We start from the raw sequence: 27,675 nt of genomic DNA, 5'->3' as shown, positions 1-27,675 counted from the left end.
CATGTAGACTAGGCAGAATTTGCTTAGTGTGTATGGGGTTTAAGAATAAACAACTTTGTCTAGATTATACTACTGTATGAAACACTTAGTAATGCACAAAAACAGGAAAATAAAGTCATCTGTAGATGGAAAAATCGGTACTTGTGAGTTATCTGGACGCCCGATTTTTTGATTGTATGCCTTAAGTTAAGGCATACAATCAGATACGATGCGATGCGATATCGCATCGCATCGCATCGCATGCGACCATCGGATGCGATGACCCGATTTTTCCATAGGAATCAATGTTAAAATGATTCCTATGGAAAAAGGGGTCCTTTTCATACCCCTACTATCCAAGTGGGCATGGAGTTGGATATAAACCTGTGGCGAGCGTAGCGAGCCACCGAGCCCGAAGCGTGGCGAGCGAAGCGAGCCCCGCGAGGGGACGGTATTCCGTGTCCCCTCGCGGGGCTCGCTACGCTCGCCACGCTTCGGGCTCGGTGGCTCGCTACGCTCGCCACAGGTTTATATCCAACTCCATGCCCACTTGGATAGTAGGGGTATGAAAAGGACCCCTTTTTCCCATTGAATTCCATGTTAAAATGGACTCAGTCCATTTTAACATTGATTCCTATGGAAAAATCGGGTCATCGCATCGCATCGCATCGCATCGCATCCGATGGTCGCATGCGATGCGATGCGATGTGCCCGATCCGACCCGATTTTGAAATCGGGCGTCCGGATAACTCACAAGTACCGAAAAATCTAATGCTTGAAGGTTGAAACACGGCAACATCCAAACAGCTCCATATAAAAAAATAAATCAGGATATTAAAATTAATTATTAAAATACAGTGTATTAAAGTATAATTTCTGATAGCATCACATTTTAACCTCAGAGTATCCTACAACAGCACCTGCAACACACATACATTCTAATACTGTGATTATTTTGGATTCTAGCTTTTAATTTAAATCAAAGTTGCCTACCCTCCTGCATTCTGCAGGAGACTCCCTGAAATAGCAGCAATCTCCCTCTCTCCCTCATTAGTCTAGCAATCTCCCTCATGTCACCTAGCCCACATTACACTGTTAAATTTTGGGGTGAAAAATGGAATAAGAGATAGATACATTTACATTGAATCATCAGCACCATTTTCCAGCACTTTACCAAGTATAGTAGCTCTTACTAACTGCTTTGGGGCTACATTTGGATATACTTATATACTCGAGTATAAGTCGACCCGAATATAAGTTCGCAATATCTCCATATATGGAAGTAGACACGCCTTTTGGGAGGAGCATGACACGCCCCCTCAATGGGGCGCTGTGCAAAATTCTATTACTAACTATATTCTCCCTGAAACTAGTTTTCAAAAGTAGGCAAGTATGATTTAAAGAATATGTGCCCTTTAAACACCAGTCTACTGACAAGTAATCAATATGTTTGAAATACCTAGACCATGATTCAACTTCATGTATAAAGACATTTACAACTCTATTGACCCAGTATATTACTTTCTAATACACACACCCACACCCACACCACCAGAGAGTCCTACTTCTTTATTCAGCAGATGTCTGTGCTATTGTGCATCTTTGCCAAATATTATTAATGAGCACAAGGCGATAGTAAATACCCAATTATTATTTCGCCATTCTCAGGTACTTTTTTTAGGAATTGGTATGGAATCCCGGCAGTCGGAATCCCGGTGGTCAAAATCCCGACGCCGGAATCCCGACAAGGGGGGACGTGGATGCCCCCCTTGCGGGCTCACTGCTCTCGTCACACAGTGTGCCCGGTGCCTCGCTACGCAAAGCACACCAATTTATTCTCCCTCTATGGGTGTCATGGACACCCACAGAGGGACAAAGTGCTGGGATTCTGGCGTTGGGACTTTGTCTACCGGGATTCCGACCACCGGGAAAGTGACTTCATCCTTTTTCCACAATAGTGTGACTGCATTATTACTACAATTGTGTATAAAATCTTTCATGTTTGTCTTATTTGTTACTTGACCTGCTCTTCTATTTTAATATATCATTTAAAGTAAACTTTTAAATAATTCAATTCTACATTTACTACATTTTTCAAGCGTGCCCCAAAAAACCTCTTGTAGTCATCTTATACCTCTTTCACATCAGAAAATGCAGGGACCCACCCGGGAATATTATGGCCCAGGGATCATGCCGGGGCATTCCGGGGATGTCCTCTTTCACACCAGAAAATTCCCTGCATTTTTTGGTGTGGGAAGGAGGCAGGGAAGATGCCGGCAGGAGGCGGGATGGTGGCAGAGGTGGCTAGTAATCACCCCGGGTTTCTGGTCCTCGGAGCAGGCTGGGGATCCACACAGGCGGCGGGCACGGATGACAGGTTAGACGGCAGGAACAGATGACGCAGCTCACCAGCTGCAGTGAGGGCGCCGGAGAACTGCATCATCTACATACACCGCCTGTCCTATCATCTGCACCCACCGCCTGTCTGACAGCACGTATGAAGACCAGCAACCCGGGTAAGTACCCCTACCCCTTTCACACGGCCAGGACCCGGGTTGAACTCAGGAAAAACCCTGCTCCATAGCAGGGCCCAACCCAGGAATTTAGGCTGGTATGAATGGGGTACAGGTTGAGTATCCCTTATCCAAAATGCTCGGGACCAGAAGAATTTTCTGGATTCCGTATTGCAAAATATTTTTAGATTTCAATGATGTACCTTGAGGTATCTTATGTTATATAAACACATAAAATACACACAAAATACTGAATTTGAATGCCAAGCAATCAGGTTCTTGCACATATTTAGTGCCAGTTTCATGTTATTTCCCCACTAGTGTCAGTTACAGATGTACCCAGTAGGTTTTTAGCAAAAACGAAAAAATAAAAGTACATGACATGTTGGAGACTATGGTTTTCGGAATAATTTGGATAACGGATATTTGGGATACTCAACCTATATTAGTGACCCTCCTTTTAAAGTTTAATAAAGCCAAAGTTGGGCTAATATCTAAATTCAATTTAAATACTCAAAAAATTGCATACATTTGAGAGGATAGCCACCCTGTTTTTTTTATTTTATTTGAACAGTACTGGTCTGAGCTGGTTTGTGTTTATAAGTGAGTGGGTGGTTTGATTTATCAATCAAAGTTGGGAGCCTACTGGTTCTGTGGAGGTGGGTTTTGTTAGCTTATGAAGCAGCTTCTTCTTTCCAGTTTTGGATCCTTCCCACCAACCTGATGCGTGTAATTAGTTTGTTGTTACTTGTCTTTGGAATACAGATTTAATTTTTTTCTACCAATAGTGGAGGCTTAAAGCAATGCTCCTAGGTGGCTCAATTTAGTATGGAATAGATTGGCTAGCATTTCATTTGGAAGAGGTGAGTCGGGCACTACCTTAGGGGAGGACTAGTTCTAAAGTTCTCCATCTTAGATAGGGACCAGTATTGTGCCAGCCGAGATAAGGTGGTACTACCCAAGATGGTTTGTGCAGGGGTTGGATGGTTTGTGCAGGGGTTGGAGACTCCACCCCCATTTAGTATTTGAAATCTTAAAATATGGCAGAGGTGCACTGCTTTTTGCGCCCCCATGCTTAATTTATCTATTCCACTTTAATTTCATGTATTTGATCTATTTTATAAAATCTATACAGTTGTCCATGTCATTATTTATTAGATGAAGCTTAAGTAGTAGGGGAAATAATAAAACATACAGTATGGGTGACTTATGGAAAACTGGTGTTGATTGAATACAAAAAAACTGTCTATTGTTAAGTGTGTTGCCAATTTTATGTAAACAAAATATTTAGGAAAACATGTAAATGGCATCTGACACTTGCTGTAATTGCATCTGCCTTTACAGTGTTGGCACCCTTTAAATTGAATACATTATGAATGACTTCAGAAATGAATGAGCACAAAGCATGCTTATTGCCCCAGGGAAACCCTGGCTGATGCCTAAACTAGGACTACTGTATGTACTGTACAAAGAAACTTTGAGAGAGTAAATTATGGTGCAATACTTAGTTATATTCAGTTTATTTAAACTCAGTGCGGAGATAGATTATTTTAATATTTTCTTCTGTTACATGCAGAACTTAGGAAATTAAAGAATTACTTTTAATACATTACATTATATTGCACCTATGAATCACCCCAGTCCCGTATAACTGATTATCACAAGAAACACAAATGTACTACTCTCACAGGCAGGGCTTAAAGCGGTCCTGAAAAGATGCTGGATCTCAATTCCCTACCACCGCTCCACCCCCCCCACCCCCCCCCCCCCCCCCCCCCCCCCCCATTAGACTTAGTCTTTTTGGCACACCCTGCAAACTATATATTTTTGCCCTACCTCCCATACTTTATAAAAGGGATGGTGGTCTCACAAGGAAGGTGAGTGGTCACACAATAGTACCCCTATTTCAAATTACACCACACAGTACCAAAAGTAGTGCCCCTCATTCAAGTTACACTACATGTATGCCACACAGTTGTGTCACTTAAATCACAATGTCCACAGTAGTAGAGCTCTTTACACATAATGCCCACAGTAGTATTGCCGCTTATACACATTTTGACCACAGCAGTAGCACCCCTTTCATAAAATGTTCAGAGTAAGTGTCCCCTATACACATAATGCCCATAGTAAATACCCCTTACACAAAAGGGGGAAATTTACTAAGAATGCAAATACGTTACACTGCAGCAGGTCCTGGAGGCAGTTAATAACTGTGAAGGACGACTCTCTGAACAGATCAATCAATTACAAGAACAGATCAATCAAGTAGATATTACGCTGATCAGGGATGACGCACAAAAAATCAGGGACAGGGTCAGAGAGTTGGAGAAGCGACAACTGAGGATACAGTAGCCCCTCTACAGGCCCAAGTCACTACCATCTCCAGTCAGTTGAGGGAACTGAGATCCAAATTTAGACATGGAAGGACGTTTGCGGCGGAATAATGTCAGTCCAGGGGGTCTTTGCAAAATAACAAACCGACAAGCCTAACCAGACCGATCAGCTGAGCCGCACGGTACTCTGTGTACATGTTCGACTCTGCCCCCGAATGCCGGCTCCTGATTGGCCGCTAGGCCACAAGGCGGCCAATAGCGGCATTCAGGGGCGGAGCCGCACATGTACACAGAGTACCGTGCGGCTCAGCTGATCGGTCTGGTTAGGCTTGTCGGTTTGTTATTTTGCAAAGACCCCCTGGACTAGGTCGCCCTGGGACAGGTGAGTATGGTTTCCTTCCATAGGTTCCTCCATGGATTTCGTCGGACCCGGACATCGACGTCGACATGGAGCAGAACGCCGACACAGGACCAAGAGACCGGACATCAGGAGCAGGGCTACCTACGGGCTCAAGATAGGTAAGTATCAGTATGTATGGGCTTTGGATGTATTAAAGTTTTATTTTAAGTGTGTGTCAGTGTGTTTTATTTTACTATTTTTAATACTGTGGAACTACAAGTGCCAGCGGGCCCTTTAATGCCCCGCAGGCTGGCACTTGTGGTTCTCCAAGTCCCAGCTTGCGGGGGAGGCTTGCTGGGACTCATAGTTCCCCAGTATTAGACAATAGTTTATTCTATTTTTTACACTGCCATCAGCCCGGTGACCACCGCTCCAGGGTCACCGGGGACAGCACCAGGCTTCAGCCTGGTCAGGTGAGTCCTGGAGGGGGGGGACCCCTTCATTGGGGGGGGGGGTCCCCACTCCCCCAGGGCCCCTGGCCAGGCTGACTGGTCAGTAGGGTGATGTTTTGGCCGCGGGACCTTAGATCATAAGTGTCCCCCGGCTGTGACATTACCCTGCTGGCTGGTTTGGCCTGGGGCTGGTTCTTAAAATACGGGGGACCCCTAGTCATTTTGTCCCCCGTATTTTGGGAACCAGCCCCGGCCATGGAGCCTGGGGCTGGTTGTAAAAAAATCAGGGAACCCCTATTTGCGGGGTTCCCTGATTTTTTTATTACCGGCCCCGGCTCCTTGAGCCTGGTGCTGGTTACAGCCATGGGGGGGGGCACGCTGTTTTTTTTCTTTTATTTATTTAATTTTCTATTTTTTAACACTGAAGCCTTCACGGATCTGACTGATCCGTGCAGGCTCAAGCCAAATACGACAGGAAAATAAGGTGTATTTTCCTGTCCTATTTGGCCGGGCATTTCACGCCTAATAGCAGCCGTATTTTCAATACGGCTGCTTAGTAAATCAGGAACCACCATTCTTTTGAATGGTGATTCCTGTCGTATTCCATCGATGGTGTACACATTCGTATTTGTAAATACAAATACGAATGTCCCATCAATATGAATATTTGTATTTTTGGCTTTGTAAATGCCAAAAATACGAATACACTCCAAAAATTTGTATTTTCCTAGGAAAATACGAATTTTTCCTACGAATCCATATTAGTAAATTTCCCCCAAAATGTCCACAGTAAGTGCACCTTACACAGAAAGTGCACCTTACAAATAATGCCCACAGTAAGTGCCCTTTACACATAATACTCATGTCTTGCCTCTTATACACTTAATGCCCACAGTAATGCCGCTTATACACATCATGATAGGAGAATAGCATTTGACAGTGCATATGAGGAGTGGTCAGGTAATTGTAGGTGTGTCAAGTCCATTCAGACGGTGTTTTCTGGGTGTTAATTACATCCGTATTTAAAGCTTTACTCATAGTTACATGTTGATATTTATTAGTGACCAGTGGAAGACTCCAGAAGAGGGGCTGCAGTGCAGTTCGAAATTCAAATAGGGGAGGCACAGTGTTTGTGACTGTAGCAGCGGGTGAGGAAAGTGCACATATTAGTATTTACTAGATCATTTTTTTATTACACAAGAATCTAGAGCAGTGTTTTTCAACCACTGTGCCGTGGTACACTAGTGTGCCTTGAGCTGTTCTCAAGTGTGCCCCCAGATCTAGAGATTCCCAAACCAGTTTACAGCCACCACCAGTTCAACTGTTATTTACTGGTCTCTTCTTTTCATGTAAAGAGCCAATGTATTTTATTTTTGTTACCTGTGGGGACCAGTGTGATTGTTTTTTATATGGGGGCCAATAGGTTTGGGTTTTTTCCTGTAGGGATCTCATGGTGTGCCTTGGCAATTTTAAAATCTTATTTAGTGTGCCGCAAGGTAAAAAGGTTGAAAATCACTGCTCTAGAGCACAGGTCATATAGCCTTGTTTAGATAAAGGTCTCTTTATTCAGTGGTGTTACCTAATGTTATATTTAGGTTTATATTTACGTTTCTGTTGCCTATCATATTTATTTTTATTTATTGACAGTTTCTTATATAGTGCAGCAGATTCCATTGCGCTTTACAAATATTGACAACACTGAAAGAACAAACTGGTTAAAGACAGACATAGGGGTAGGAGGCCCCTGTTGCAAGCTTACAATCTATAGGGACATAGGAGGGAAATTCAAGTACAGGAACCAGTAATAGCATTGGAGTCCCACCAAGTTGCAAGTCCGTGAGTGCAAGTCCGAGAGTGCCTCTGAGGGTTATGTGGGTGGCTTGCCTGAAGAGGTGAATTTTCAAGGAATGCTTGAAAGTTTGGAGGCTAGCAGAGAGTCTTATTGTGCGTGGAAGGGCATTCCATAGGGTGGGAGCAGCCCTATGAAAGTCCTGTAAGTGAGTGGGAGCTAGTGATCCGTGCATAGGAGATCTTGTGCAGAGTGGAGTGGTCGAGATGGGAGATATTTTTTCATAAGTGAAGAGATTTAGCTTAGTGTGGTTTGGTTAATACAGTAGTTCCCAAACTGTGTGCCTAGGCACCCTGGGGTACCTCAGGACACTTGCAGGGGTGCCTTGGGTTGGTGGACCAGGATCAATTCATATTCTGAATAGTCAATGTAACAGGCAAAACCAGTGCTTGTGGCTGCCAATAATAATATATGTGCACAAACAGAAGCAAATCTTGTCCCTCACCAGATAACTGTGACATATACACACAATGTACTTAATTTAATATTTGTTTCTGAATTTATCGATAAGAAGCATTTGGCCTAGGGGTGCCTTCAAAATGTTTTGATGCTCTAGGGCGCCGTGATTCAAAAAAGTTTGGGAACCACTGGGTTAATACCTTTATATGTGAATAGAAGTATTTTGTATTGACTATGGTAGAATACAGGCAACCAATGGAGGGACTGGCAGAGCGGATCAGCAGAGGATGAACGTCTGGCTAGGAAGATCAGCCTCGCTGCAGCATTCAAAATAGATTGCAGTGGTGAGAGTCTGTTCTTGGGAAGACCAATGAGGAGACTATTGCAAAATTCAATGTGAGAGATAATGGGGGAAATTTACTAAGATGTGAGTTGTATTTCACATGGGATGTTGCTATTGGCAACCAATCAGAAACTACTTCTCATTTTTTTAGCACTTTCTAGAAGATAATAGATAGTAGCAACATCCCATGTGAAATACAACTCACAGCTTAGAGAATGTCCCCAAATGAGTGCATGGATTAGTGTTTTAGCAGTGTTGTGTGTAAGATAGGGTTGTATCTTGGATAGGTTTTTTAGATGCATGTAACATGATTTTGAGACAAGACTGAGGGGCATATTTATTAAGCTTGGAGAAGAGATAAACTGGAGATAAAGTGGAGAAAAGGTAAAAGGAGATAAAGCACCAGCCAATCAGCTGTGTTTGAAAAAGACAGTTGGGAGTTGATTGGCTGGTGCTTTATCTCCTTTTACCTTTTCTCCGCTTTATCTCCAGTTTATCTCTTCTCCAAGCTTAATAAATCTGCCCCTGAATGTGGGGAGCAAAGGACAGTTCAAGTGACCCATAGGCAGCAAACTTGTGGGGTAGGGTAGATTGTTGAGTTGTCAACAGTTATGGAGAAATTAGTAACTGGTAACTGCTCCTGGCTAGTGGGAATATAATTAATTCAGTTTTGGAAATGTTAAGTTTGAGGTGGCAAGAAGACATCCCAAATGAGATGGCAGAGAGGCATTCAGAGACACAGGCCAAAACCACTGGTGACAACTCTGCAAAGCTTCAAACGGGCACTGAAAACTCACCATTTCATCAAAGCGTACCCTTCCACTGCGTGAACCAGCTGGTTCTCCGACAGCTTGCGTGTTTATATCCTGCTATCTAGCCACCACCCACTTGCTTGCACCTCTTGTAATCTGTCTGTCTCCCCTTCCTACTAGATTGTAAGCTCCTCCGAGCAGGGCCCTCTTCACTCCTGTTGTCAAAGCCCACTTCTCTTCACATTTCACATCTTCGTCTGCATACTCATCTCCATCATTGGCCTCAAGTTGTATGTTTATTGAGTCCTCACTACTTATATTTAAGCGGTAATGTGTATTGCACTGTGGCGCTCTTTATTTGTACTTTATTTTTGTTATTTATTCAATGTAATGCCAAGTTTTGTCTCCCTGTATTGTTCCTTTGTACGGCGCTGCAAAACACTTGTGGCGCCTTATAAATAAAATTATAATAATAATATAATAACTCCTGGGTTGATAGATAGATTTGAGTGTCATCCACATACAAGTGATACTGGAATCCGAATGTGCCAATTACTTTGCCAAGAGATGAGATATAGATTGAGAAGAGCAGAGGACCTAAAACTGAGCCTTGCGGTACTCCAACTGGCAGAGGTAGTGAAGAGGAGGTGGCGTCAGAGAAGCTAACACTGAAAGAGCGATCAGATAGGCAAGATGAAAACCAGGAAAGGGCTGTATCATTAAGACCTAGGGAGTGTAGTGTCTGTATGAGGAGAGAGTGGTCAACAGTGTAAAACGCAACAGAAAGATCTAGAAGAATAAGTAGTGTGTCCTTTAGGCTTGGCAGTTACTAGATCATTTACCACTTTAGTCAGTGCTGTCTCAATGGGATTCAGTATTGAATCCCGGCGGTCAGGATCCCGGCGTTCAGAATCCCGACGCCGGAATCCCGACAGCCGAAATGCCGACAAGGGGGGGATGTGGATCGCCCCCCCTTGCGGGCTTGCTGCGCTCGCCACGCAGCGGGCCCGGTGCCTCGCTACGCTCGCCACGCTATTTTGTTCTCCCTCCAGGGGTGTCATGGACACCCCAGGAGGGAAAAAGTGTCAGCATTTCGGCGGTCGGGATTCCGGCGTCGGGATTCTGAACGCCGGGATCCCGACTGCCGGGATCTTAACTGCATCCCGTCTCAATGGAGTGTTGGGAAAGAAAGCCTGACTGAAGTGGGTCCAATAAGTTGTTGGAGTTAAGAAAGTGTGTGAGGTGAGAGTAGGCAAGTCTCTTCAGCAGCTTGGAGAGCCATGGGAGCGGAGAGATAGGATGGTAGTTAGAGAGAGTTAGGGTCAGAATTGTGTTTTTTTCAGAATGGGAGTGATCACTGCATGTCTGAACAAAGAAGGAAAGATACCTGTAGCAAGAGAGAGATTGCAGATTTTAGTTAAGGTTGGGATGAGCACAGGAGAAAGAAATTTACTGACTTTTGAGGGTATAAGAATAAGAGGAGAGATGGTGGAGTATGAGGATGAGGAAAGTTTTGATACTTCTTCATTTGTGAGCTCAAAGCAGAAATGCGGTAAAAACACCGTATCTGGGTTTTTACCGCATTTCTGTATTCTCTGTTACCCCTCCGCAGTGTCAGCGCTGCGGAGGGAATCGCCAGCAAATGTTGTCAGGACAGTTATGAGATCATCAATATAATGTTATACATTTCCTCCCAGCCACAACCCCCTCCCTCCATTTCCTTTCTAAACACAAAATAAATGGTTATATAAAGGAAATGGTGGAGTGGGGGAGGGGGATTGGTGATTAACAGTTCCCCCTTTCTGTCAGCTAGAGACTGGGATTCTATTTCACATGGGATGTTGCTACCAACCAATCAGAATGTACTTATTTAATTAGCACCTTCTAGAATATAATAGTTAGGATATCATTGGTTGCCCATAGCAACATCCCATCTTCAATGGAGCTCCCATCTTAGTAAATAAACCCCATTGGGTCAGATAGTATAGGAGTTTAAAGGTTCACATGGCATTGGCCACATCCAAGCAGAACAGATCATAGCCTTAGTTTAATATACCGAAGATGGGATTTGTGCCCGGCACGTGAGTTTGAGAATGCTTTTAAAGCTAGTGATCTAACGTAGCGTAACCTGTACTATGAAATAGGTAGAAAAATAAATTCATGGAAATTGCAATATAATTCATGTTTGCATGTAATGGCGCATTATCACTCAAAGGAGCGATTACTGCAGACTGTGCATGTGCCACAATCGCAATATGCATGTGTGGAAGAGCTGCTGAGATCCCGCAATGAGGTTCTCATCACAAAGTGGTTGCCATGAAATGACCATTTGGATGTGCTTACTGGGAGTTTATGGAGAGTGGTTGGCAAATCGTAGGCGTGTCTTCAACATCTTTGGGGCATGTACCTGCCATCAGCCTTGAGCTTCCACATTGCAGTTGGCTCGGGTATGCTGGGTAGCAGCTTCACTTGCTAACATTAGCAGCTCCGTAACCGAGAAAATCACAATCGCAATTGTATTTGCATAAAAACATTAATTAGTTCCTGTGCGGTGAGAGGGGGCCAGATGCACTAAGCTTGAAAAGTGATAAAATGGAGAGCGATAAACAACCAGCCAATCAGCTCCTACCTGCCATGTCACAGACTGTGTTTGAAAATTGTCAGGTAGGAGCGGATTGGCTGGCTGTTTATCACTCTCCATTTTATCAATTTTCAAGCTTAGTGTATTTCGCCCAGTGTGAGATATCGTACACATATAGGGCCTTATTTTGGTTCATTCTTTCTGACAAAATCCTTCTTAGATGGGCAAAACCATGTGCACTGCAGGTGGGGCAGGTGTTACTTGTGCAGAGAGAATTAGATTTGGGTGGGGTTTTACTTCAAAGTGAGATCTATATTGCAGTGTAAAAATAAAGCAGTCAGTATTTTCCCTGCACAGAAACAAAATTACTCACCCAAATCTAATTCTCTCTGCACATGTTACATCTGCCCCCCTGCAGTGCACATGGTTTTGTCCATCTAAGAAGGATTTTGTCAGAAAGAATGAACCAAAATAAGGCCCATAGATTGTTTGTCTTACTGTTGTGTGAAGGGAACTGTGCTGAAAGGAGGTCATACATGCCTGGAAAGCCTCAACACCTGCCATCAGGGCCGCTAGGAGGGGGTGAGTGGGCACTAATTACTCAGGCCCGGGCTTGCTGGATGGGCCCGATGGGGGCCCTGGTCCCCCCCCCCCCCCTTACCTTCCCCCTCCATCCCTCCCAGGCAGCAGCAGCGCACACCACAGCATGTGCTGTGCTGACAGCAGGCTTAGCATAAGCGTTTCACTAACATGCATTCTGTCAGCACAGCACATGCTGAACGTGTGCTGCTGCTGAGGTGCGTGTGTGGAGGAAGGGGGGGGGGGGGGGGCAATAACACTTCTACCTCAACTTTAGAGTGTTGTTTCACCCACCTTAAGCATTTTAGGGGAGTGGCATAATTGCAGGAGTTGGCCACGCCTCCTGCAATTAAGCACGCCCCCAAATTTTTACCGGGGCCCGGCATACCTCTCGTCTGCCCTGCCTGCCATACATACATCTAAAGATGCATCAATCTGTATCTCCACGTCTATAGATGCTCTTTGCACACAGAGCACGGCTTCGGAGCTGCACTTGCTTAACGATGCAGAAGCGCAACCACAAAAGACACAGACACAATAGGATGCATCCGACTCAGAATTACCTCCGCTAAGTTTGAGAAAGTGTGATTATCGTACCTCTGAGGTCTACCACCCCTCTCCCTATCATATATAATTAGTTACATGGAAGCCACAAGTCAAGCATTATTTTTAATAAAAATCACATTATGCAGTATTCTCAAGGGTGCAGTAAAATGAAGCATCCAAAATTGTAGAACTGATAATTATATAAAATGTTAGCGATTTCCTAGCAGAAAAGTACACTATGACTTACTCCCAGTGGCTGCTGCCATTATGTAAACCTCCCAAAGGAACGTATGGTAACATTTGCTAATCAGATGCTACCTACTCCTATTAGCATTGATGAGAGAATTCCCAATGTGTCTATTTCACAAAGCAATGTGAAAGTGAACCTTCTGATCTGACCTAATGCTTGTGTCAGCCTTTCAACCATGTCAATGTTAGCCCTGTCGACCTATTTTATGTGTCGACATTTAGTGGTTGATCTAATGTAAGTCAACCTTTATAGTGTCCACCCTATGAGTATGAACTATGCCCCTCCCATATTGCTTCCTTCCATCTCCTCTGCCAGTGACATTCCTCTTTATTTCATCCCTCCAGGTAATGCAAGGCAGCACACACACACACACACACACACCCCCATTGGTTACTTCTATGGGGCATCGCAAGCTTTTTGCTCCGGAACCATTGCCTACCACCAATTGCTCCCGCATAGGGGGAGGGAGGAGAAACCGGACCAAATCTTGCCTAAGGCACCAAATTATTCAGGGTCGGTTCAGTTATTCATACCATCCCGGCTAACAGCCCTGCCTGTCTACATACTGTAGATTGGTAAACGATGGCATTGTCCAAGAATCAATATAAGTATTAGTCATTCGTAGTCTACATAAAACCTTCAATAGCTTCTGTGTATGGAAAATCTGTCATTTATACAATGAATGCAGGATGAGTAATAAAAGATTATAAGTCAGCGGAATCTGATTTTATATACAGATGTTACATTATGCATCCATAATAAAAATAAGTGGGTGAGTCATTTATCCTCAGATAATGAAGTAAAAGGCAGATATGTTGGAGGTGTGATTTTCCAATTGTATAACAGCTTGGTCAAGAGCTGTCCATTCGTAAACAGACTGAATGCAAATGGATATTTCAAGAGGATTCTGACTATAGCACACGCTGCACCTCTACTCCATTGTCAGGCTTTCCTTACACCTTATCTATTGTATCCACACATTGCTTTCTCTTAGGTGCCAAGTTCCTGCTCTGTTACCACTACATCCCCCCTTTCTCTAACTTACTTGATGACAAGCTTACTTGGGTAACTTCTGTTTCCTGCCCCCAGTTCCTTCTGCTTCCTACTCATTCCAGATTACAACTTAACACCCTATTGAGCCTTCATTTACCCATTTGAAATCAGATCTACTTGAGGGATCTATGATGTCTATAGAGACCACGCTTATTTGAACAGGTCTAGTTGGATGCCCAAAGATAGTCGACCGCGTCTAGATCAACAGAAATGGGCATTAGAGAGACGGGAGTGTGGTCAACGGTCAACGGTCAACGTGAGTTTCACTTATTTTGGTGCAAATTGACTTGGTTCATGCTTTACTATCCAAATAGACAGAGTTAGATATTAATAGAGGATACTTTTTAAAGATATTTGCCACCTTATCTAATGCCATTTGATGCCCATTGATACCAGTGCATCACCTACAGTCCCGCAATTACCAACCATTGTGCCGGTGAGGACCATTGCCCAGACACCTGCATCATTAAGCCGCTGGAAGCCACAGCAGCATCCAGAGAGATAGAGGAGACAAGTACACTGCAGGTGAGAGGCACAGTGCAGCACATACAAACAGCAGTGCCCGTCTCTGGCCATGCTCCCTTCCATCCACAGGATCCCCACTGCTGCTTATGTGCTTTGGCATAAGGCGGATGAGAGAGGCCACATCCTGCACATTGGTGACCCTGATAGCCTGCCTTGTGCTCCTGACAGCTTGCAGTCAGCCCGCCGGTCACATACCACCAGGACCCCTACTGTGGGTGTGGAATCCCGGCACCACACCGGTCATCATAGGCTTATTGCAGGTTCCCATTCATACCAAACTTCATCATTGATTGCGGCACTATTCATTGATTATCACAAGGCACTCGGTGGACTGTCAGTTGCACATGCGGGCTGCACACAACATAATAACTATCAGTTGGGAACAATTACCATTAAAGTATCATCTTAGGATATTACGTTACAAACTATACTGTCAATCCTCTTATTTAAAAGTATCAATTGAAGGTCTATAGACTTCATTTTATGTATTAAAAAATATATATATATTTTTTTACAAGTGTGATATAATGTCATTGATATAACTGATTGGTGGCCACCTCAGTAAGTCACTGCTCTGCAAGGCCTTTCCGTTGAATAGATGCATGTTCAAGCACACAGCATCTAGTCAGCCCAGGGATAACCCAACACCTCGGGGAGTACTGGGCATGATCACTCCACCATCAGTTGCAAAATCATATCCTCCATTAGCCTCACTTGTAGCTTTCTTACAATATTGCCTCTGTGGCTGCGGTGCTACACACTGGCAAAAAGGGTGTTGGCCTTGTGTGTATGGGGTGTGGCTTCATGGGTAGGGTGTGGCTCCAGGGGTAGGATGTGGCCACTTCCTTCTCCTGGAGAGAGAGGTGGGGTGGAGAAGTTGCTCATAGCCTTTTTGTACAATCTGATTGGTTGGTACTTTATCTCTCTCCACTTTATCTACAAAATGTAAATCTTTCCAACAGATCTCCCCCTTTGCATTGTCAGCATGTGTTCCTAGTTCATCTGTCTTGATTTGCAGCTGCCCTATAGAATGTGCTAATGATAGACTGCCTAACACAGGCATGTCCAAAGTCAGGCCCGGGGGCCAATTGCGGCCCGTGCTGTCATTTCAAGTGGCCCGCAGCCTCCAGCTGGAAGCGGGCAGAGCATCAGATGTGGGAAGCACAGCACAGGACACTAAAGGTGGGGCCCCCACGAGCGTGCCTTTACCTTGCTGTCTGCTGCAGTGAGGAGGTGCCGGCCGCCACAGTCAGATGTGTTTGGCATCCTACACCTGCTGCTGCAATTGTATATCACCCTACTCCACAATCACAGTGACAGCAGTGTTTGGGGAGGGAGGCAGCAAGAGGGAACCTTGCTCCGTAACATGCAGAGCGGAGGAGGGCAGCAGCGGGAGCCCAAGCATCTCCTGTTCTTGCAGTGCCTGCTTTGCATCTCCATCCTCTGGCTCACATAAGGGGCTGAGAAACATACAGAGAAGGGAGGGGGCAGAGTGGGGGATATACAGTGAAGGAGGGTCAGGCTGGGGGACATACAGTGAATGGAGGCAGTGATGGCCATTCAGAGAAGGGGGAGCAGGGGCAGGCTGGGGGACATACAGCAAGTGGGGGCAGAGTGGCGTACATAGTGAATGGGGGTCATACAGTGAATGGGAGTCATACAGTGAAGGAGGGTCAAGCTTGGGGACATGCAATGAATGGAGGCACTGATGGACATTAAGAGAAGGGGGGAAAGGCTGGGGGACAGAGTGAATGGGTGCAGAGTGGGGAACATACAGTGAATGGGGAACATACAGTGAAGGAGGGGCAGGCTGGGGGACATACAGTGAATGGGGGCAGGCTGGGGGAAATACAGTTAAGGGGCAGGCTGGGGGACAGAGTGAATGGGGGCAGAGTGGGGGACCATTCTGATGTGATTAATGATTCAAAGAATGTCAGGCTGAATGGTCGGCCCCCACACATTTACACTTCACCAAATCTGGCCCTTGTCGCAAAAACTTTGGACACCCCTGGCCTAACAGAACTGATAGTATGCATAAGCTTTCAATTAACTAATTCCTAAGAGAAACCTCTTCCCCTCCACTTTCCAACTCTCGGGTAATTAGCATTGATAACTGGAAAATGCACGCGGATCACTCACTTGTGTTTGCTTTTTGAACACGCAGAAGATACGTTATATAACAAATGTCATAATATTCTGTCTCAGTCCAAGGACGTCTTTTAATGTTTCTTGGAGCTCTACTGTATAAATAAAGGAAATTACCAATAGAATGGCTGAGATCATTTGGTTCTCCTTGGTGGTGAGAGTGATGTTGAGAAAATGTACTGAAATGGGGATTATGAAAAGTTACAAATCCAGTTATCCTGTTCCATCCCCTTCTCAAATAATTAGACGGTCATCTATGTAACAGCCCCCGAAAAACAGATTTGCGCCAAATGGGCCATTCGCTAAGTGTTCCGCTTAGAACATGGCCATGAAGATGGGATGTTGTTTAGAACCTTCTAGAAGATAGATAATAGAATCTGGTTGCTATATCACATCCCATCTTCAATAGAACCTTAGTCAATTTTCCCCACAGAGTTTAGGAAGTCTCAGGTTGGCCCATTATTGAATTATACTTATTTTGTTATGTATTTTTATTTCTATATACATAATCATGATTATTTGTATTGTTTTAGTGAGCTATTCAGTATTACTCTCACTTGTGATCTCAGTCTCTCTTCCTTTTTAGTCGCACAGATTTTTCTCATTGATTTTCAATTAGCAGCACTGTTCCATCTCGTTTGTGTTCAGTAAAAAATGATTATGTCTACCAACAAGGTTGAAACCTCTTATTAAGACTGTGGCACTTACTTACAGCTGTTATTAATGCTTTTGCATTCTTAAGATTTTAAAATGATCAATCTGAATATTCACATCCGACATAATTAGACTGTAAATTCCTTTGGGGACTATTTATTAAATCTTCCTAATTATTTTGAAAAGCGGCAGCGGAGTGCGACACTTGCTGGCAATTGAAATGGTGAAGGTGTTAAATATATATACGCACACACACACACTATAGGGCAGAATGTACTAAGCATTGGAGAGTGATAAAATAGAGAAGTATAAACTACCAGTTAGATTCTTTTTCAAACCAGAGTACAAAATGACAGGAGCTGATTGGCTGTTACCTTATCTTTCTCTACCACTCTCCATGACTTAGATAACATAGAATTTGACGGCAGATAAGAACTATTTTTAGGATATTCTTTATGTCTATTCCATGCATGTTTAAATTGCTCTACTGTCTCAGCCTCTACCACCTCTGATGGGAGGCTATTCCACTTATCCACTACTCTTCTGTGAAGTAATCTTCCTCCCTCTAGTTTCAGTGCATGTCGTTGTGTTCGAATACTTTGCCTTCATTTAAAGAATGTCTCCCTCCTAGACCTTGTTAAAAAAAAAAACCTTGCTATATTTGAAAGTACAGGTCGGGTATCCCGTATCCGGGCATCCCGTATCCGAATTATTCCAAAAACCGTGGTTTTTTGGAATAATTCAAATTTTTTATTTGTTTCCCCCCCCCCCCAACCCTCTTTTAATACTTACCAAGTCCTCCGGCGTCCACGGCAGGCCTTCAGCATCCTCTCCGGCGTCTCCAGCGGTCCCAGGAGTGCTTTGCGTGAGTGCGCTCGCGCGCCGGTGATGTCACCGGCGCGCCTGGGAACTTGCGCAAAGCACTCCTGGGACAGCTGGAGACGCCGGAGAGGATGCTGAAGGCCTGCCGTGGACGCCGGAGGACTCCATGGACGCCGAGGGACCATCGGGGACCCACCAGGGGCAGGTAAGTATGGCAAAAAAAAATTATTCCAAAAACCGGAATTTTCCCTTATCCGGAATGCTCGTGGTCCCGAGCATTTCGGATAAGGGATACTCAACCTGTACTGGATGGGCGCAAATGTAATATTTACTTCAGAAGTAGATGCTCAGACACGGTACTGAAGTTGAACCTGTTTGATTTAAACAATTTTACTGAATGTTTTTGTCCATTTTCCTGGGTTTGTGAGCACATTTCTGATTGTCCTTTGCTCCCATCCAGTACCATATTTTTATTCTATCCAAGCAACTAGTTGGATGGTTAAAGGAAAGTTGGTCTGATGGGTGGCCAGCATTAGTAAAGTGCCGGGAATTGGTGCTGATGATTCAATGTTAATGTATCTAGCATTCCTTTTTTCCCCAAAAATGCAACAGTGTAATGTGGAATAGGTGACATGAGGGAGATTGCTTTTATTTCAGGGAGTCTCTTGCAGAATGCAGGAGGGTAGGCAACTATGCTTTTAAGATGATGTAACCAAATATTACATTTTGCAAGCCTTTAGATTGCATGTGTATGTGCTGGTCCTCATGCCCTCATCCCCTCCCCACGGCCAACAACACAAAAAGTTTGTAAATATAATTGCTGCAGGAAGTCACTTTTTTTTTTGTTTTTTTGTTCTGTCCATACTGTTTAGGCACTCTCGATGGGATGTACTAAAGCTCTTCTGTAAAGAGTGGTCTTTTTTGTTATCAGTGGACTTGCGGGTTTTCGGCCTTGGTAGACAGGATGCGGCAGCTGCGGGAAGCGCTAGGAGAGATCAGATTGGATCTCTCTGATGGTGATTGAAAAAATAAGCCCATAGGCTTCTATAGGAGGACACCAGAAAAAGCTGGTTTTACTCTTAGGGGGGTATTCAATCGTGGGTCACAGCTGTCAAGATAGCCTGACAGCCGTGACCCTGTCCCATTCATGGCCTGCTCGACCGAGAACAAGCAGGTGAGCTTCAACGTCCAGCCTGCAGTGGGACGAGAAGGGGGCGTGGCGTTGAGCTGTGGCCGGGAAGAGGCGAGCTGCGCCCGGGAGCTCATCAGTTCCAGGCAGAACGAGCCCGGCTGTTTGTGAAGTCGGGCTCATTCTGCCGAGATACCAAGTTCAATGCGTCAGGGAAGACAGCATTGAATAGGGCCCCGCAGCCATCTTCCCCGTCGGGAGATGGCTGCGGGTGATTGAATACCCCCCTTTGCATAAAGGTCCATACACACTGGGCGACTATGCCCAGCGTGTATGGACAGCGATGATGACTATCATCACTGCGGGGAAAGCCGTGCAGACGGAGGGGGGAGGATGGTATTGCATAGCGGAGTGCTATGCAAAGCCGTCCTGAAATCCACTCATCTGCTGGTATAACTAGCAGATGAGCGGCTTTCCCGGCGATGTTGCAGGAGCGCGCAGCAGCGCTCACCGCCGGGCCATACACACTGGGCGGCTTTGAGCTGAAAGCCGCTCAAACCTGCTGTTTTGAGCGACTTTTAGCTCAAAGTCCCCCAGTGTGTATGGGCCTTTAGAGCCCAGGATGCCTGGGCTTAGCACATATGAAAAATGTTTTGGGATTTTTGGACACATTTTCCCTTCGGTACATCCTGCCCTCTGTGACGTGCTTTGTGCACCTTGTGGCATCATAGAAAGGATAGTAATAATAAAGCTCAATGCACATATGCTGTCAGCTTGGCACATAGTGCAAGATCTCCTTTCCAGGTACTGATGAGGACGAATCACTGACAGGATTTTTACCGCGATTGATGTATTTTGGTGTAACTAAAACCGGTATTGCCAGGATAGGTGCATTAAAGGTTAGATAGGGATTATTTATTGAAAACTTGCACTAACTGAACTAAGCGCTTTGCTTGATACATGCGGTGTAAGGTGCAAGCTATGTGATAAATATGGTAAGCTCCCAGATATAAATATTGGTGTGTTACAGTCAGGGCTATTTTTCTGAAGGCTCCAGCAGGAACTGAGGCCCTTATTCTAGTTCACTTTTTCTGACAAAATATTTCTTAGATGGACAAAACCATGTGCACTGCAGGTGAGGCAGGTGTAAAACCCCACCCAAATCTAATTATCTCTGCACAAGTAACACCTGCCTCACCTGCAGTGCACATGGTTTTGTCCATCTAAGAAATATTTTGTCAGAAAGAGTAAACTAGAATAAGGGCCTCAGTTCCTGCTGGAGCCTGCTGAAAAATAGCCCTGGTTACAGTATATATATGTTTGAGAGTCAAAATGTTAATATCATCACCAGATACAGTAGATATGGATGTAATGTAAACATGTTCATGATATCATCAACCATGTCAACATTCATCTTATGAACACGTATATTATGACATATATTATATTGTCGAGGTTTTGCAGGTGTCGACTATAACAATGTTATTTATTTGATTTATTACCAGTTATACTTAATTATATAGTGCACACATATTCCGCAGCAATTTAAATAGAATATTTGATCATTCACATCAGTCCCTGCCCCAATGGAGCTTACAATCTATATTCCCTTCCACATGTACACGCACACATTCATTATAGGGTTAACATATTGGGAGCCAATTAACTTTCCTGTATATTTTTGGATTGTGGGAGGAAACAAGAGAACCCGGAGAAAAACCACGCAAGCACTGGGAGAATATATAAACGCCTTACAGTTTACATCATCTGCACAGCCCACAATATTGTAAGCATCGGCCAGCAACTTAGCAAGTGGTGTGGTTGGGTGGATGGCCGACCGGCGGTTGGGACACCCACTCAGGGAGAGGACAGGCTGTGCCGCAGCTGCCTCTCTCCCCGACTCAGCACACGGCACTTTGTAGTGTGTGCTAGGCTGGGGAGAGAGACTGTGCTGCAGCAGTAGCCTGTCCTCTCATCTTCCACTGCCCGATGCTCTGTAGCGCGGGGGGGAGGGGGGGGCGGAGCTCGGGCCTCTCCATCAGACCCGGACCTGGGTAAAAAGTACCCCCACCCCCTCTCGGTGCCAGTGAGCGTCATCAAGGTTGACTTTCTGCTCCGGTTGTCTAGGAGAAGAAACGCATGTATATCACTTCCGCCTCCATCACGTTCGGAACTCCCCTCCTGTCACTCAGTGCAGACTTCCATCAGCTAGCCGAATGTGTCAGTGCGATTGAATCCTCCGCACTGTCCCTACACTGCTCTCTGCCCGCCAACCAGACTCCAGCTGCCAGCCCCATTCCCAGTGTCCAAGGAATTTGATCCAATTTGGCCTATCCACTATATGGCCAGTGGCAACTTCCCAGCAGGTGAGCCTGGCCACCCCCGCGTTGTCCTATCTAGACCTACGGACCCAGAGACGTTTGGTGAGCTCATTGGTGCACCACTCCTCTAAACTGCTCTGTGCCTGATGCCTTTATAATCAAGGTGCTGTGGTCTACATATTTAACCTATGACCGGGGTTGGAGTGCCAGGATTTAAGACTCCTGTTGACCCTTTCACACCACGAAAAACCTGGATTTTTCAGCAAATTACCGGGTTGAACAGCTTTAACCCGGAAATTTGCAGGTGGTGTGAATGGGGTCCGGGCTGCACCTGGCAAAATGACCCGACACTCAAAAATGCCGGGTGGCCGGTTTGAAAGGGGTATAATATTATTGCTGACTTTTTAAGGAGACCTTCTAATTATTTTACCAAATGGCTAATTACTAACTGACTGCACTGTGTATACTTAAGCTGGGATGCCAGCTATTATTTTTACTATTATGAAGTTCAGGACATGCTCTTTGCTATTTTTTTATTTGTGTTTTATATATTGTTATCGATTTATTTATATATATATATATATATATATATATATATATATATATGACCTTATAAAAATGTTATTTTTATTATTAATCAGTGTGTCCAGTGTCTATGTGGGCAGTAGGGGTCACTCAGAACCATCACATAAACTCAGCAGTGCTTTGTGTTAGAATTTTTTATTTTTTTTTCCAGTTGTTTCTGTGGCTGACTCACATACACATGCAGAGGTGGGTTTGTTTGACTGATATATATACACACATACCTCCCAACATGACCCTCTCCAGGAGGGACACATTGCACTGTTTCTGGACTTCTCCTTAATGTATGATTGCCATCACCTGTGGTGAAATGCCTTTCTTATCAATTAACCTGTTTGAAACAGGTGATGGTAATCAGATATTAAGAGGGATGTCCAGGAGCAGAGCATTGTGTCCCTCCTGGAGAGGGTCATGTTGGGAGGTATGTATGTATGTATGTATGTATGTATGTATGTATATCCTTGTCATTGTATAAGTGCCAGGACTACTAGTTTTGGTTGTACCTCTAAAGACCCCACCAATCTATATCCATTTTCCTTGACTTTCTGCTGTCGACATTGCGAATGTAAAAATTAATAAACAGTGACATGGTATGCAGTTTAGATCCCGACCGCCGAAATCCCGACACTTTCTCCCTCCGTGGGTGTCCACAACACCCCTGGAGGGAGAATAAATTAGCGTGCCGAGCGCAGCGAGGCACCGGGCCCGCGATCCACGTCCCCCCTTGTCGGGATTTCGGCGGTCGGGATTCTGGCGTTGGGATTTTGAACGCTGGGATCCCGACCGCCGGGATTTCATACTGAATCCAGTGACACAGTTGTTTCAAATACATACATACATACATACATATATACATACAGGAGAGGAGGAGGCCATTGTGCAGCCTCATCCATTCAGGCCCCTTCCTCTCTTCTGGCTGCAGCGCCACCAAGTGCAACAGAGTCTGAGTACACAAGCGTTCAGGAACTATTGCACATGTGCAGAACTCGGCCACCATCTTTCTGGCAATTCGGGCAGCTCGACTGCCTTCATCGCGGGACTCGGGAGGGTTTGTATTAAAAAATGGGCACAGTGTGTACCGTGTGGGGCCCCCTGGGATATATAATGGGGGCACAAGGGGTCAGTACCCCTGGGCCCCCCTCTAGCTAGGGGCCCCCTGTGGTTGGCATGTATTTTTTTTTAGCTAAAGGTTTTGTGCATGGGAGTGGGGTTGTGCTGCAGCTTCACCTATCTTCCAACGTGACAATGATTAATGGTGCTGAGCATCGGGAGCCAAGGCACACAGACTGCACAAGTGTGCAATGCATTATTGGAGTTCACTAAGTCCCATGAGACTTTGCACCAGAGGGCAGAGGCTGAGACGGTTGTGCTGAGCTCTGATTGGTGGAGCTCATTACATGCTTCTCAGGCCTATTGAGAACAGCAGCAGCAGCCAAGTCATGGGAGGGTTTTTAATCAGAGGCAGCACTGGGACTGTGAGGTCTCCTACAGAGTAAGGTGCAGAGGGACAAACACAGGCTTTTCATGTGGTATGTATTTATGTGTATATGTGTGTGTGTATATATTTATAAAATATATCTATATATCCCCTGCAGTTACCCATTGACCAAGTTTATTCTGCCTTTACTCTGTGTTTTGATAGTGTAATATTCTCCCATGCAGTTTGCGGCCAGTAATGACAAGTGCAAGGGCTCCCCCCTGTCTAAAGTGCCCCGGGCCCCCAAAAGGCTTAATCTGGCACTGCCTGGGACTCAGGGGCCCGTATGCACCGCGCACATTGCACCCACTATGAATACACCACTGCATACATAGAACTATGAGCAATTCTCTACCTTGCCTTTACTTGAATGTCTGCTGCCTAAGAAGCCAGCTGTTACTGTATCTCACCTCATTACAAGAGCAATCCAGCGCTACGTTATACCTTTCTGATAGACCTATTTTATATAAGTAGCTTGTAAGATAGCTGCTATTCAATTGGAAGATAAAGGAGAATTGTTATGAATACATAGGAGCATTTTTCTCAGTAAGAGTGGAACATTACACAGTCATTGCTGCTATTTTACAATGAAAAACGGGGAGACCCATGTGACCCTTCATATCCACCCAAGAACTTCTTTCATTTACTGCATTGGGGACTATTCCAACTGCTTTTTATCACATCAGGAGCCAGCATTAGGGAAAATTCTGGTTTTTTTTGGCTGGTAAAAAAGAAGGGAAAAGGGTAACCTGTGTAAGCCTATGGTAAATCGGAGCCCTCTGCATTATGTAGGCTCCTGGGTAGGGATGCCAATCCCGGGACATTTTTTCCATTTCAGGGATTTTTGGATTGAAAAATGCTCAATCCTGTGTTTCCTGGGATCCCAGGATTGGCCTCCCTAAAAAAAAATAAAGCACCTCCAAACCCCCCCCCCCTCCATTCCTCCCCCAAACCATTCGCCCTGCACATTTACTCACTGCGCATGCATGGTCCATCGATAATCGCCCGCGCTGAGAAATCGCAGCCATGCTATCGAATTAAAATCAGGCCCCATGTACAAAAAGCAAAAAGACAATCCCCCAGGTCAGACGAGATGCAGTTAAAATCCCGATAGTCAAAATCCAGACGGTCAAAATCCCGACATATAGAATGTAGACAGGTGAAAAAGTCAGCATGACTTTCGGTCAACAGGTCACGAGGTCGACATGGGTTTTTTTACTGTTTTTTGACCCGACATCTGCCGACAGGCGGTATTTCATGCCCTCCCATCCACTAGGGCGTGGTAAGAGAAAAAATTGTGTGTCCGAAGCATTGTGAGCGAAGCGAGCGATGCGAGGGGCTGCGGTTGACTTCCAACTGTGTCCACGATGACATTCGGGTAAAAAAACTGTGAAAAACCCATGTCGACCTCGCGACCTGTCGACCTCGCGACCTGTCAACCGAAAATCATGTTGACTTTTTCACCTGTCTACATTCTATATGTCGGGATTTTGACCTTGTCGGGATTTTGACCGTCTGTCAATAGCTGTCGGTATTTTGACCGTCGGGATTTCATACCGAATCCGGTCAGGCATATCCAAAGTGTGGCCCTCCAGCTGTTGTGATACTAAACATCCCAGCATGCCTTGCCATAGTTTTAGCAGTCCATAATAGCAAAACTGTGGCAAGGCATGATGGGACGTTTCACAACAGCTGGAGGGCCATAGTTTGGACATGCCTGCCCTAGGTGAACATTGCATTCCTCAATCCTCCGCAATGTGCGAAACTGAACTCTGCATTGTACAGCGATAACCAGCTTCTGATACAGAACAGTCACGCCGCCCCGATTCACAATGAGCAAATCATTAAATTATATTATAAGGTGATGAAACTCACCGCTCCGTGCATTTAGAGCAAGTCATTGGTTTAGTACTTAACTTAAACCACATTCTCAGAGATGGGAAAATACAATACAGCCGAATATTACAGAACAAGATTTTCGATCTTCTGTTATTTAACTTCTTCACTGAGTGTGGGGTGGATGGGTTAGGAATGTGATGCTGTGGACACACGGGGGAGATATATTGCTCAGTTTAAACTTTACATCAGCGACCAGAGATGGTCGCTGATGAAAAAGAAACTGCCGGGGGAGCCCGGCAGTGGTAATCAGCTGGTCGCAGGAGCATGTTCCTGCGACCAGCGATCACCACGGGGGCAAAAACGGGAGCGCGCACCCGGCGATATATCGCCGGTGCACACTCCCATTGTGGGCAATATGGTCGCGCAGCGACCATATTTCCTGCGATTTTGCACAAAATCGCCCCTGTGTATACACCCCTGATGCTTAAGACATCTAAGGAAAAATCCTGGCATAAATGATATTACCAGGGTAAATACTGAAGCATACATGATGATGTGGTTATTTTCTTTGTCAGACTTCAGTTCCCTTAGCCACAAGTGTCTTAAAACAAGTTAAAATAATTCCCCCACCATCCACAATGGCGGTGAAGGGGTTAAAGGTAGTTCTGTGTCACTAAAAAGTCATCCTCCAGTTCTGCAGGAATAAAAGCTATTGATTGTGCGCTACGTATCCGCTGTAAGTCTCAGTTGCCATGCACACTTGTTGAGAACAGGTCCTGGCAGTAATTATTTCTGTCCAATATATTCTTATAACATCTTGCATTGAGCGGCCTTTCTTAGTGGAGAATAGAAAACACATGACATACAGGCCGAAGGAGAGTGCTAGGTACGTCTTATACCAAGCCAATAGCACAACCAACCTGAAACAGAAATTCTATAAGGGACAAATGGATCATTTCATTTCAATAATGCAAAATCTCCCACTGTTCCCCCACTAGGATCCAAATGAGTGATTCCATGCTGCCTATTAGCAGGTGACATAAGATGCAGGGGGTCATTTTAATTATTGTTGGCCCTTTCAAGACCACTTGACTACCACAGGGGGCAGTGCAGCAAAGTAGCACAATCTCATGGGAAGTAATGCATGCTGTCAATCAAATCCTGATGAAGTCACAGCCCACCAACGTGTGTTCATTTGAGTAACAGAAATGAGTAACAGAAATCAGGTTTGCTGCCCATGAGTTACTGAAAGCTTCATTTGAGTAAATAGATCTACAGCGGAAGTGTGGGGGCTAGTAATGCGTTTATCAGGGTCAGTTCTCTAAAATGAGTTCTCCAAAACTGGTATGCTTATTGTGATCCTTCAGCAGCAAACTGGAATGGTAAAACGTTTGCTGGTGGTAATTACAGCATAGGCTGGGCTCCTGAAATCGAATCTATTGCACCTGTTGCCAGTTGTACTTTCTCAGTCAGATGCTTAAAGTGGCAGAGAATTACCTAGATAACAGTTATCCTTTGATTTCTGCCCTGACTAGGAGAGTAGTTTCGCACCATCAAGGGCAATAGGCGGTCTCTTCTCCAGACCATTTGCAATGTGCTTAGAACACACTAACTTAAATCAGCATCTTCTGGCACAGTGTTGGGGAGCGTTTCAAATTACTTTCATCAGCCAAGATACACAGAACCATATTCTCACTTAGATTAATTGGATTTTGTAAAGCCAGTGCTTCTTCTGAACCCTAAAATATAGTTGTCATAGCAATGAATATTACAAACCAAAATGAAAAAAAAAAAATGATCAGAGAAAAAAAAAAAGTCGTGAACACACAATTATCTGTCAGCTGAAAAATAAAGAGACATCAGATCTACAATGTTAACATAATTGGAATGCGGCAGTGAAGTTACAGTACAGTGTTTCTCATCCACTCAGTGGATAAATGCAAATCACCTTGCAAGATTATAAATAGCATGGAGGAGCCAACACTGTGCACCCCTGCAAAGTTGTTAAAAGACACTTCATTGTTTTAATTGATAAACTATGGCAAAGCAAGTGGTCTAATTGTAAACTCTGAGTATAGAAAGGTAAAAGGAGGTAACAAATAACAGAGCATACATATAAATTCACAGCTTTCTTATTATGGTCTAACTGATTTTTACAGAGCTGTCACCTTTCTGTCTGAGCCACAGAACATAAAATATTACATGAAGA

General features: G+C 44.7%; 1 protein-coding gene across 4 annotated transcripts in view; it reads right to left on the bottom strand.

Moving 5' to 3' along the window:
• Positions 1-27,675, bottom strand: part of CACNA1E (calcium voltage-gated channel subunit alpha1 E) — a 643,532-nt gene that overhangs the window by 614,998 nt on the left and 859 nt on the right. The window lies entirely within an intron of this gene.

This window comes from Crinia signifera, chromosome 8 (assembly GCF_055691185.1).
Source record: "Crinia signifera chromosome 8, ASM5569118v1, whole genome shotgun sequence".
NCBI lineage: Eukaryota > Metazoa > Chordata > Amphibia > Anura > Myobatrachidae > Crinia > Crinia signifera.
The sequence above is the reverse complement of the archived record's forward strand: the minus strand, read 5'-3'. Positions and strand labels throughout refer to the sequence as shown.